Source organism: Jatropha curcas, chromosome 3 (assembly GCF_041381405.1).
Source record: "Jatropha curcas cultivar XTBG-Jc1 chromosome 3, XTBG_Jcur_1.0, whole genome shotgun sequence".
Classification (NCBI taxonomy): Eukaryota; Viridiplantae; Streptophyta; class Magnoliopsida; order Malpighiales; family Euphorbiaceae; genus Jatropha; species Jatropha curcas.
Genome location: NC_143153.1, coordinates 22,918,183 through 22,928,170, shown reverse-complemented (window position 1 = coordinate 22,928,170; position 9,988 = coordinate 22,918,183). Strand labels below are relative to the sequence as shown.

At 29.8% G+C, this 9,988-nt stretch overlaps 1 pseudogene; it reads right to left on the bottom strand.

Moving 5' to 3' along the window:
• Positions 1 to 4,513: 4,513 nt before the first annotated feature.
• Positions 4,514 to 6,592, bottom strand: LOC149497730 (uncharacterized; annotated as a pseudogene).
• Positions 6,593 to 9,988: the final 3,396 nt, after the last annotated feature.

The following is a 9,988-nucleotide window of genomic DNA, read 5'->3' as shown; positions in this document are numbered from 1 at the left end:
AAAAAAATCAAAATTGAGATAAATTATTTATTCTAACTTTCTAAAAGCTCAAAATGCTCTCTACAAAATGTTATTAAATATAAAAATTAATAATAGATGATAATAATCAAAGTTTTTAAAATTAAAAAATATCTATTTATAATATCAAATCATCATTGTTTATGGTCAATATATGAGATGCTAATATTATAAGTGGGAATATTTCTTCAACCTCTTTGTTATTCACCATCAACAATAATTTACAATAATCATTCAAAGATTGAATTACAGAAAAAAAAAAAAAAAGCATAATACACAGTTAGTTCTCCAGTGGTTCAAATAAGCATGATACACTTAATTGATTTTTTTAAAATAGTTTGATTTTTTTTTAAAACCATCAAACTGTATTTAAATTCCTTCAAATCTTAAAAACTAAAAAATACACTAGAAATTATGAATTGATTTTTTCAAAGTTACGATAGTTAATTAAATTTGTGGTATATGAGCTTTTTAACTTTTTTTTATTATTATTTTAGAGTGTGAACGGAAAAAAAAATTGCAATTTAGTGTTTGAAGAGTTAAAAAAAAGTTATTGCATGAAAATTAATAGAATGAATTATTTTACTGAATAAATGATAAAAGCATAAACATCCATCCAATTTACCTTTCCTTTTTTATTAAGCTATATCCCCTCCTAAAAAAAGTCAAAAAAAAATATATATATATATATTACTTGTAATTTTCTTTCAATTCCAAAACAATACATAAAAAAATAAATAAGATAGAAATATAATAAAGACAAATTATCAAAATAAAGCATTAGGGTAAAATAATTCATTTTGCTTTTTCAGTGAGAAATTTAAATTAAATGGACTTAATTATACAAAAATTTTAATTCAGATATTAAAAAAAACAATAATTATTATGAAGATTAGATTAAATTGAATACTGAGGCAAATATTCTTTTTTTTTTTCTTTTAATAAAACTAACATCTAATTATATTAAATGTTCGTAGGGCATTAAAAGCTGTAAAGTCATTGTTAATAATCTATTATTTAATATTTTTTATACAATAAAATTAAAAGCTACATAAATGATTACATAAAATTATTGGTGGTTCTAAAAGTAGAGCAGATTTTAAAATTTTCAGCAGGACACAAAAGGTGCTTCTGCCCTTATCTGCGACCTGTTTGCTAAAGTATGGAGACAAATAAAATAAGGGAATCAAAACTACAAATTCTTTGAGCAAATTCAACACACTGCTACTTTTTTTTTTTTTTTTTTTTGATTGATAGCAAATTCAACACAGCAGCAGAAAAGTCTGATACAAATATGGCAACCTCCTGTGACCGCATTACAACTCTTCTACCTTAAAATCTCACTTCAACTTTCACCTTGAGAACTTTTAGAGCACCTCAGTAGCTTTTTCACTAGCAATCGATCATTTACAACCAACCCCACAGTAGTGGCATCTGCAGAAAACCCCTTGCCAACCATGTCATCAATAAGTGGTTTTGCCATGGACAATCTTTGATTCAGAGATATCCTTGGATAATCACATTATAAGAGCAACTGTTTGGTAAGCAACCATTCCCTTCCATTTTCCTAAACACCCTCAATGCTTCATCTAGTAATCCTTCTTTACTAAGTCCACATTGTATTGTATGTACAAACATCAGGATGCAACCCTCCTATGGAAAGTCTAGAAAACAATTTCTTTGCATCTTTTAACCTTTCCAGCTCTGAACATACCATCAATTAGAGTATTATAAACAATAAGGTTAGGCTTCAATAATTTCTTTTGTATTTCATGAAATAGATCCAATGCCATATTAAGACAACTATGCTTACAAAAGACATCTATCAAAACTGAGTATGCCGCCACGTTGGGAGAATAGCCACTGGCACACAAGTCCTTGAAAAACTTATGTGCAGCCCAAGCGCTCTTTGCTTTACACAAGCCACGTATAAGAGAACTATAAGTGAAATGATTAGGCATCAAGCCTTTGCAAGGCATTTCATCAAGAAGCCGCATTCCCTCGTCTATTGGTTTTAGGAAAAAATAATAGCAAGAGAAAAAAGAGACAAGCTATATTCTCCTTCCTCATATATTCTACAACTACTAGTAGTGAAATTTTAGTGGCAAAGGGAGAAGAAGATCTTTACATGTGGGCAGAGACAGGAAAGAGATAAGCCTTTACACGGAGCTTTTGTTGCTGCTTTGCTTAATGACTTGTCAGAAGAGGAATTTGAGTTCATTCTTGCAGCAGTTGAATTTATAGCCATTTACGGCCAACGATTTCTTCCATTATATCATTTCAATTTGAAAAACGGCAACTGGACTTTCAAGAAAAAGGCATTTAAGGACTTGCTATTAGCTTGTGGTGGGAGAATTTTCAACAAACATACCTCCTATTTAGAGATGGCAAAAACTATTGCTAATTTGCTTCCAAAATTTCCTTCTCAACATAAGCTTCCAGAAGATTTAGATCATGTTGACGCGTGTCTTTATGCCCCTGCCTGATCCGATAAGGATACGAGGATGTGGAATGAAGGGTTAATGCTATCTAGAAGTCTTTTAATCCAAGGATTTAAATTAAACCAATTTTAAGTTTCTGGTTGGGTCAGAGTTGCGTCACCCAGCTATCAGTTGCGTCACTCAACTGTTCATAAAAGAACAGTCGCGTCACCCAACTGTTCAAAAAAGAACAGTCACGTCACGCAGCTAAGCAGTCGCGTCACGCGGCTGTCAGCTGCGTCACGTAGCTCTACACGTGGAAAGAAAGCTGCGTCACGCAGCTATCAGATCCGTCACCCAGCCATAAGCTGCGTCACGCAGCTATCAGATCCGTCACCCAGCCATAAGCTGCGTGACGCAGCTATCCTCTGTTGCCCTACTTCTATAAATTCATCTTTTTCTCTCAGTTGCGGGGTTGGTTTTTAGGACGTCTAAAAAATACACTTTCGGCTACGTTTTTTTCCAGAGACTCTTCTGAGATCCTTTGAAGAAAAATAGCCATTAGATATCAATTAGGGTGAAAACAAAAATCATAAAAAAGAAAAATCAAGAGAGAAAAGAGTGAGTATTTAAATCCTTGTTGACAAAGCTTCTGGAGCGCCTTAACCATCATTTGTTAAGGCATTTAAGCCATTTACAATCCTCAATCTGAGGATTAGGTAATTCCTTTACACTTTTTGTATTTTTATTTATTTATTTTGTTATTGTTTTAGTAGTTTAATCTTAGTTAAACTGTATTATGTTCATCTTTGGTCATTTGAGGTTGTCTTAAAACATATTTGGATAAAAAAATGATCTAAACGAACCATTAAATAAAATGAGCTTGGGCCAGTTTTATTTTCCAGATTGTGGAAAGAACAGTCGCATCACGCAACTGTTCAAAATAGAACAGCAGCGTCACGCGACTCTCAGTTGCGTCACGCAGCTGTTCAAATAAGCCCTCAGTTGTGTCACGCGACTCTCAGTTGGGTCACGCGACTGTTCTAAGGTTCCAGAAATAATTTTTTTTTAAGAAAAATAATAAATTTTGTACAAAAATAAAGTTTAATTTCTCCAATAAATTCAAAGATGGCCAATTATGAATAGATTGCAATTTAATTAAGTTTAGAATACTAAAATGTAATTTTGTGTATTTATTTGTATGAATTTTACAATTTTAGGTTGAATGAAAAATGATATTAAATTTATGTGCTTGTTAGTAATTTTGCATGTTTAGGATTAAATTAAAAAAAAAAGAAAGATGTGATTTAGGTGCTAAATAATAATTATGCTTAATTTTGGTTTTTTTTTTTTTTTTTTTTTTTTTTGCTTTTTGGGTTTAATTTCGAATCGGGTAGAATGTATTTTAGGTTCGGTTTGTTACCCGCCTTGAACCATAAGGTAAGAGCGGGTCTTTTATTTATTTGATTTAATTGCTTTGGTTTGAATGATTTTAAATGCGATAATTAGAGTTGATTGAGACGATTAAATAATTTTCCATATAAAAATCGGTCCGATTTATTTGGGTTGGGTTTAAGTAAATAAATAATTTGGCTTTTCTAACTAAAATAAATTAGAAATCGTAGGTTAAAAGAGGCCGATTTTTCCCGGCGTCGGCTTCCAATGGGCCGATGTGTCCAATTCCCTTACCCAGAATCGCATTGGTGCGCCTGACCAATCTTTTTAATAATTTGGCCTTAAGTAAAATTGGGTTTAAAATGGAGTCACTTTTTATAAAATTGGAAACGGTCCCATTGCCAAAATAATGGGTGGCGACTCAAAAAAATGTTTTGTAAAACCGATGTATCGGCATCGTATCCAATAAAATGTCTTGTCACCACTTTTCATAATAAGATCACTTTCCATCAAAAATAAAAATAGAAAGGACATTTTCGAGTCGCTCGGGGACGGTACGAAAACAGATCACAATCTCCTGTATTTCAGAGTCTAAATTTCATTGTAAAAGCCTGCAACAAAAAATTTGCCAATTTATTACAAGCTTTTGCTATGAAAATTGGACAGCAGATTTTATCAAGTGAAAAGAAAAAACACTGCCACTTTTTTTCTCTTGATAGCAAACAAAAACAATTAGTATTACAACTTATTGGCAAGGCCAGCTGCATAGAAGTCTGATACAAATATAAATATTGAATTGCAGAAAATAGAGACAAATTTAAGTCATATAACCCAAAACAGAACAACACCTCCTGTGACTGTATAACAATTGTTCTTTCTTAAAATCTCACTTCAACTTTACACCTTGAGAACTTTTAGAGCAGCTCAGTAGCTTTTTCACGAGCTGATCATTGTTTACTACCAACTTCACAGTAGCCGCATCTGCAGAAAACCCCTTGCCAACCATTTCATCAATAAGTTGGTTTGCCATGGACACATCGTTGTGTCGGAGATATCCTTAGATAATCACGTTATAAGAGCAACCATTTGGTAAGCAACCATTCCCTTCCATTTTCCTAAAAACCTTCAATGCTTCATCTAATAATCCTTTTTTACAAAGTCCATTGACCATGATATTGTATGTGCAAACATCAGGATACAACCCTTCTAAGGAAAGTTTAGAAAACAGTTCCTTTGCGTTTTTAACCTTTCCAGCCTTGAACATACCATCAATTACGGTATTATAAATAATAAGATTAGGCTTCAACAAGTTCTTTTGCATTTTGTGAAAAAGATCCAATGCCATATTAAGACAACTATGCTTACAAAAGCCATCTATCAAAATCGAGAACGCCACCACGTTGGGAGAATAGCCACTGGCACACAAGTCCTTGAAAAACTTATGTGCAGCCCAAGCGCTCTTTGCTCTACACAAGCCACGTATAAGAGAACTATAAGTGAAATGATTAGGCATCAAGCCTTTGCAAGGCATTTCATAAAGAAGCCGCATTGCCTCATCTATCCTTTTCATCTTACAGTAACAATGAATCAAGATGCTGTAGGTAACAACAGTAGGTGTACAGCCCTTGCTTCCCATCAGGTCAAATATTTCTCTAGCTTGATGCACTTGGTTGTGTAGACAGTATCCATCCATCAACGAATTGTAGGTGATAACATGAGGCTGTATTCCTCCCTGCATCATCAATTTGACTACATCACGAGCTTTTGAAACCTTTCCTTCCTTGCAAAGTCCATCAACAAGGTAATTAAATCTGGTGTGACCGTTTGCTCTCAACATTTGGTTAAGCAAAATAAAAGCTTCCTTCCATCTGCTTGACATGCACAGACCATGGATTAAGGTGTTGTAGGTCACAACACCAGGCAAGATACCTTCGCTCTTTATTTTCAAGAAGAGGTCTAATGCCTCGGTAACAAATCTATCCTTGCAGAGGCTGTCAATGATAGCATTAAATGACACCACATTAGGGTCGCAACCTTCCTGCATCATTCTTTTCAGAACAGCAAAGGCCACATTGGTTTTCCCAATTTTACACAGACCATTCACAATCACAGTATAGGTATAAACATTGGGTTGATACCCTTTTTCAACAATATAATCAAACAAATCCACAGCTTCACCAAATTTATCCTCCCTACAAAGCCCATGGATTAAGGTATTAAACGTTACAATGGTAGGCTGAAAACCTAGTTTGAAGATTTTTCCCATAAAAGAGTACCCAAAATCCACAAGGTGGCAGAAGCAATTAATCAAAATATTAAAAGAACAAATATCATGTGAAATTCCAAATATTTCCATCTGTTTAGAGAGAGAAATGACAGTAGTATAATGTTTCATTCGAACAAGTGCAGATAATATTTTATTGAGTTCAATAACGGGAGGTGAGCGATTACTACGAAGCATCAAATCAAAAGAAGCCAAAGCATCATCAATGTTCTGGAATGAATCAGATTTGATTTTACCTCTCAAATGCGTACTGCTGGTATAAGTACTATAAGAAAGAGAATCAAAAATACCCATTAGAGGATGAAGACGAAAATATGTAAGGCATCTTCGGCTGCTTGTTGACATCATCGCATAAAGCCAATGAACGAATCCTGGGGAAAGATGGTTTGATCACTGAGTACTGAGTGCTTTTTTCAATTGAATCAATTGACTGAGAGAATGAGAAGAGAAAGGGGCACTTCTTATCATCACAATAAAAAATAATTTATTTATTTATTTATTTAAAAAAAATACTAAAAGCATTTTAAGAATAAAAATTTGACAAGGAGCTTACCTAGGCTTTGTAAGTGTGTATATTTATCTTTCCACCAATGATAACTTGTAATAATTATATATTACCTTGAAATATAGTTTGCTTTATTTCTTATAGTTGGAAGAACTATATTAAAGTTATGTGATATTTTTATTTTTATTTTAAAATATAATTTTAATTAATACAATTTGATTACTATTTAATGAAAAAAATTTGACAATTCTATAAATTATTCAATAATAATTTTGAAATTGGAATAAAACTAAATTTGCTTGTTGAATTACGTCACCGTACATAATTAGTTAAAAATCACATTTTAAATAATTTTTACTCTAATTTCACATAAAAAACACCAATTTTTGAAAAAAATAAATATTTGATTTAAATAAAATAATTTAAAATAATAAATATTCTTTTCATTCTAGAAAAAATTTTTATTTCATTACTTTTTTAAATGAAAGAGACAACACTGTTCTGTAATTTTATTTTATAATTGTTTGTTTTGTTTTTTTAAATAATTCATCTCCTTTCGTAATTTTTAATTTTTAAATAATTTTATCACTTAGAAATATCAAAATTATTATTTTATTTTATTTATAAAAATTGGGTTTTTCTATTCATGTATTGCAAAGTCGAGTGACAATTATATAAAAGTTAATTTTTAGATAAATTATAAAGCTCAGCAAAATTATAATGCTATTTGTTGTCAAGAAAATATAAAACTTAAGTTAATTATACTATTTATAAATGTGAAAATAGGAGGGAATAATCAAATTTCTGATAGCACTTAATGAAATTTGAATATTGATCAACTAGAAAAATACATTTTATTAGTTGATTAGATATAATTTACTCAAATTATTTTTAAATAAGTACATTTAAATAATTAAGAATTTCAAAATTTTAATTTTATATTTTTAAATTTATTTTTTATAAATATATATGACAAAAAATATTTAATAATTTTATATTATATTTTTTAATATTTAATTATATTTTTATTATAATTTAAAATATTTTATTTAGGAGTGAGATAATATATATATATATATATATTTCATAATTTTTTTCTTCATGTTTGTATAATTTGATTGGATATATTTTTTTAAAATAAATTTAAAAAAATAAAATATTAAAATTGAACGAATATAAATAACGAGTAAAAATGAGTAATGACATAAAAAATTAAACAATTATGAATAACGGATATAATTAAAGTGTTTAAAGATATATTTGATATTTGTGTATAGAAGAATATATAAATTGTATTTTACATGTCTAATGGGTAATGATAAGAAAAGCATGTTTTAAAAAATAAATTAATAAGAAAAACTGATTTTTTTTTAATATTCTTGCTTATATGCTTCTGTAATATTGAAATTAAAATTTTGTATATTTCAATATTTATAGAGACTTCATGAAAAATTAAAGTAAATTAATTAAAAGGTAATTTATATTAATTAAAGATTTAATAAAATTAATTAACGAGAATTAAAGATATAATAATTAGGAAGTAATTTATGTAAATTAGGAAGCAGAATATATTATACATATGGATGATATAAGAAAGGTAATCTATCTAACGTATTGTAAATTAATTTAATTATTGAAGAAATGATTAATAGTATTTTTGTAACAAAAAATTTTTTTAACGAAAAAAAAAAAAGAGACTACCAAGTGTGTTAGTCATTGTACCCATCGGCTAGGATACCGGTTAATTGTTAACGTTTCGATTTAAGACATCCTCATAGGGCGCACGATCCCCCAAACACTGGTGGGAGACCTTGCCCCCTTCCTATAGGATCACGGCATTATGACTTTCAACCCATGATGCAAGAGCCTGGCTTGAGGAAGCTCACTTTAAATAGGCCAAGCTTCCCGGCAGCAGAGTTAATATTTAGATATCGTGCGTAACAGAATATGCTCATGAAGGATCAAATTTTGATCAAGCAGGTAGATGAATAGGGCTTCCCCATTAGGCTACTATCTTCATATATCTTTCCACACCCGTACGTGTATAAGTAATTGTTTGATTAGCATATTTTTATGCACTTTTATATAAGTTCTTTATTTTTAGGAGAAACCAGTGAAAGGAGAAACTAATCTTTCATTTGAAAAGGAGAGTAAGGGAACTGTTAGAGAAAGAGAAATAATAGAAGAAAATAGTAAAGAATTGTAAACTTTTTTTATAGTTATTTTTCCATCTTGTGTTTGGATACAATGAGGAAAGAAAATAGATTTATTTTCCTTTATTTGGAAAGACAAAATTTTGAAAAAAGAAAATAAAAAAGAGAAAATTATAATTGTACCCTATATTTTTTTAAAAGTAATTACTTTACTTTTGTATTTTTAAAAAATATTTATTACGCTCTCATATTTTGAATCCGTTATCTTAGATTGTCTTTTCGTCTAATATTTAAGATTTAAGATTCCAAATCAAAGTAAAATCAGGCGGTCCGAAGTGAAAATAAAATTTTTTCACTATGTCTTTTCTTCTTCTTCCTCTCTCTCTTCTAGAGAACGCCATAGTCAAAAATATATATTTATTTTAAATTGACAAGATATGCTCTGTTCTCTCTCACTATGTCTTTTATTTATTATGTGCTTATTAACACATTTTTCTTAATTTATTTTAATCACTACAATCAATCATAGGTGATTACTACACCAAAATGGAAAACAATTAAAAAGTTCAAACTACGTAATTCTAATGAACGCCTCTGACAATAGCAATGCCAAATTAACCCTATAAAAACTGCAGAGTTTTACAATTATTCAATTAAAAGTTAATTATATTTATGGTGTCTAAACTTTTTTAAAATTTTCAATTTAATATATAAATTATTAAAAAGTTGCAATTAAGTACATATGACTAGATTATTTCTGCAAAAAATAATATGAACCATTTACTCAATTTTAAAACAATATAAAAAAAGAATATGAAAGAAAGGTAATAATATAGAAAAAAAATATTAGGTTAATTGCATTTAATTGTACAAAAATTATTAATTCATACATCAAAAAAAAAAAAAAAAAAGCTAAGCACTACAAATATAATTAACCCTTAAAAGTAATAAGTATAATGTTATCTTCTTCCCAAAAAGGGGAGAAAGAACTAGAGTTACGAATTACTCGAATAAATGTCCCAATGGATTAAAAGAAATTTCACAATTTATATTGAAAAAAGAAAAAAAAAAAAAATTCAGCAAGCAAACCTTGCTTCGGCCTAAAAACAAACAACAAAACTGATTCCACCGAAAACCTCATCTTCCCTGCCATTGACATGCAGAGTTTCTTGTGAAATAATCATGCCGGCATATATCGGTAGTTGTGTCTAAT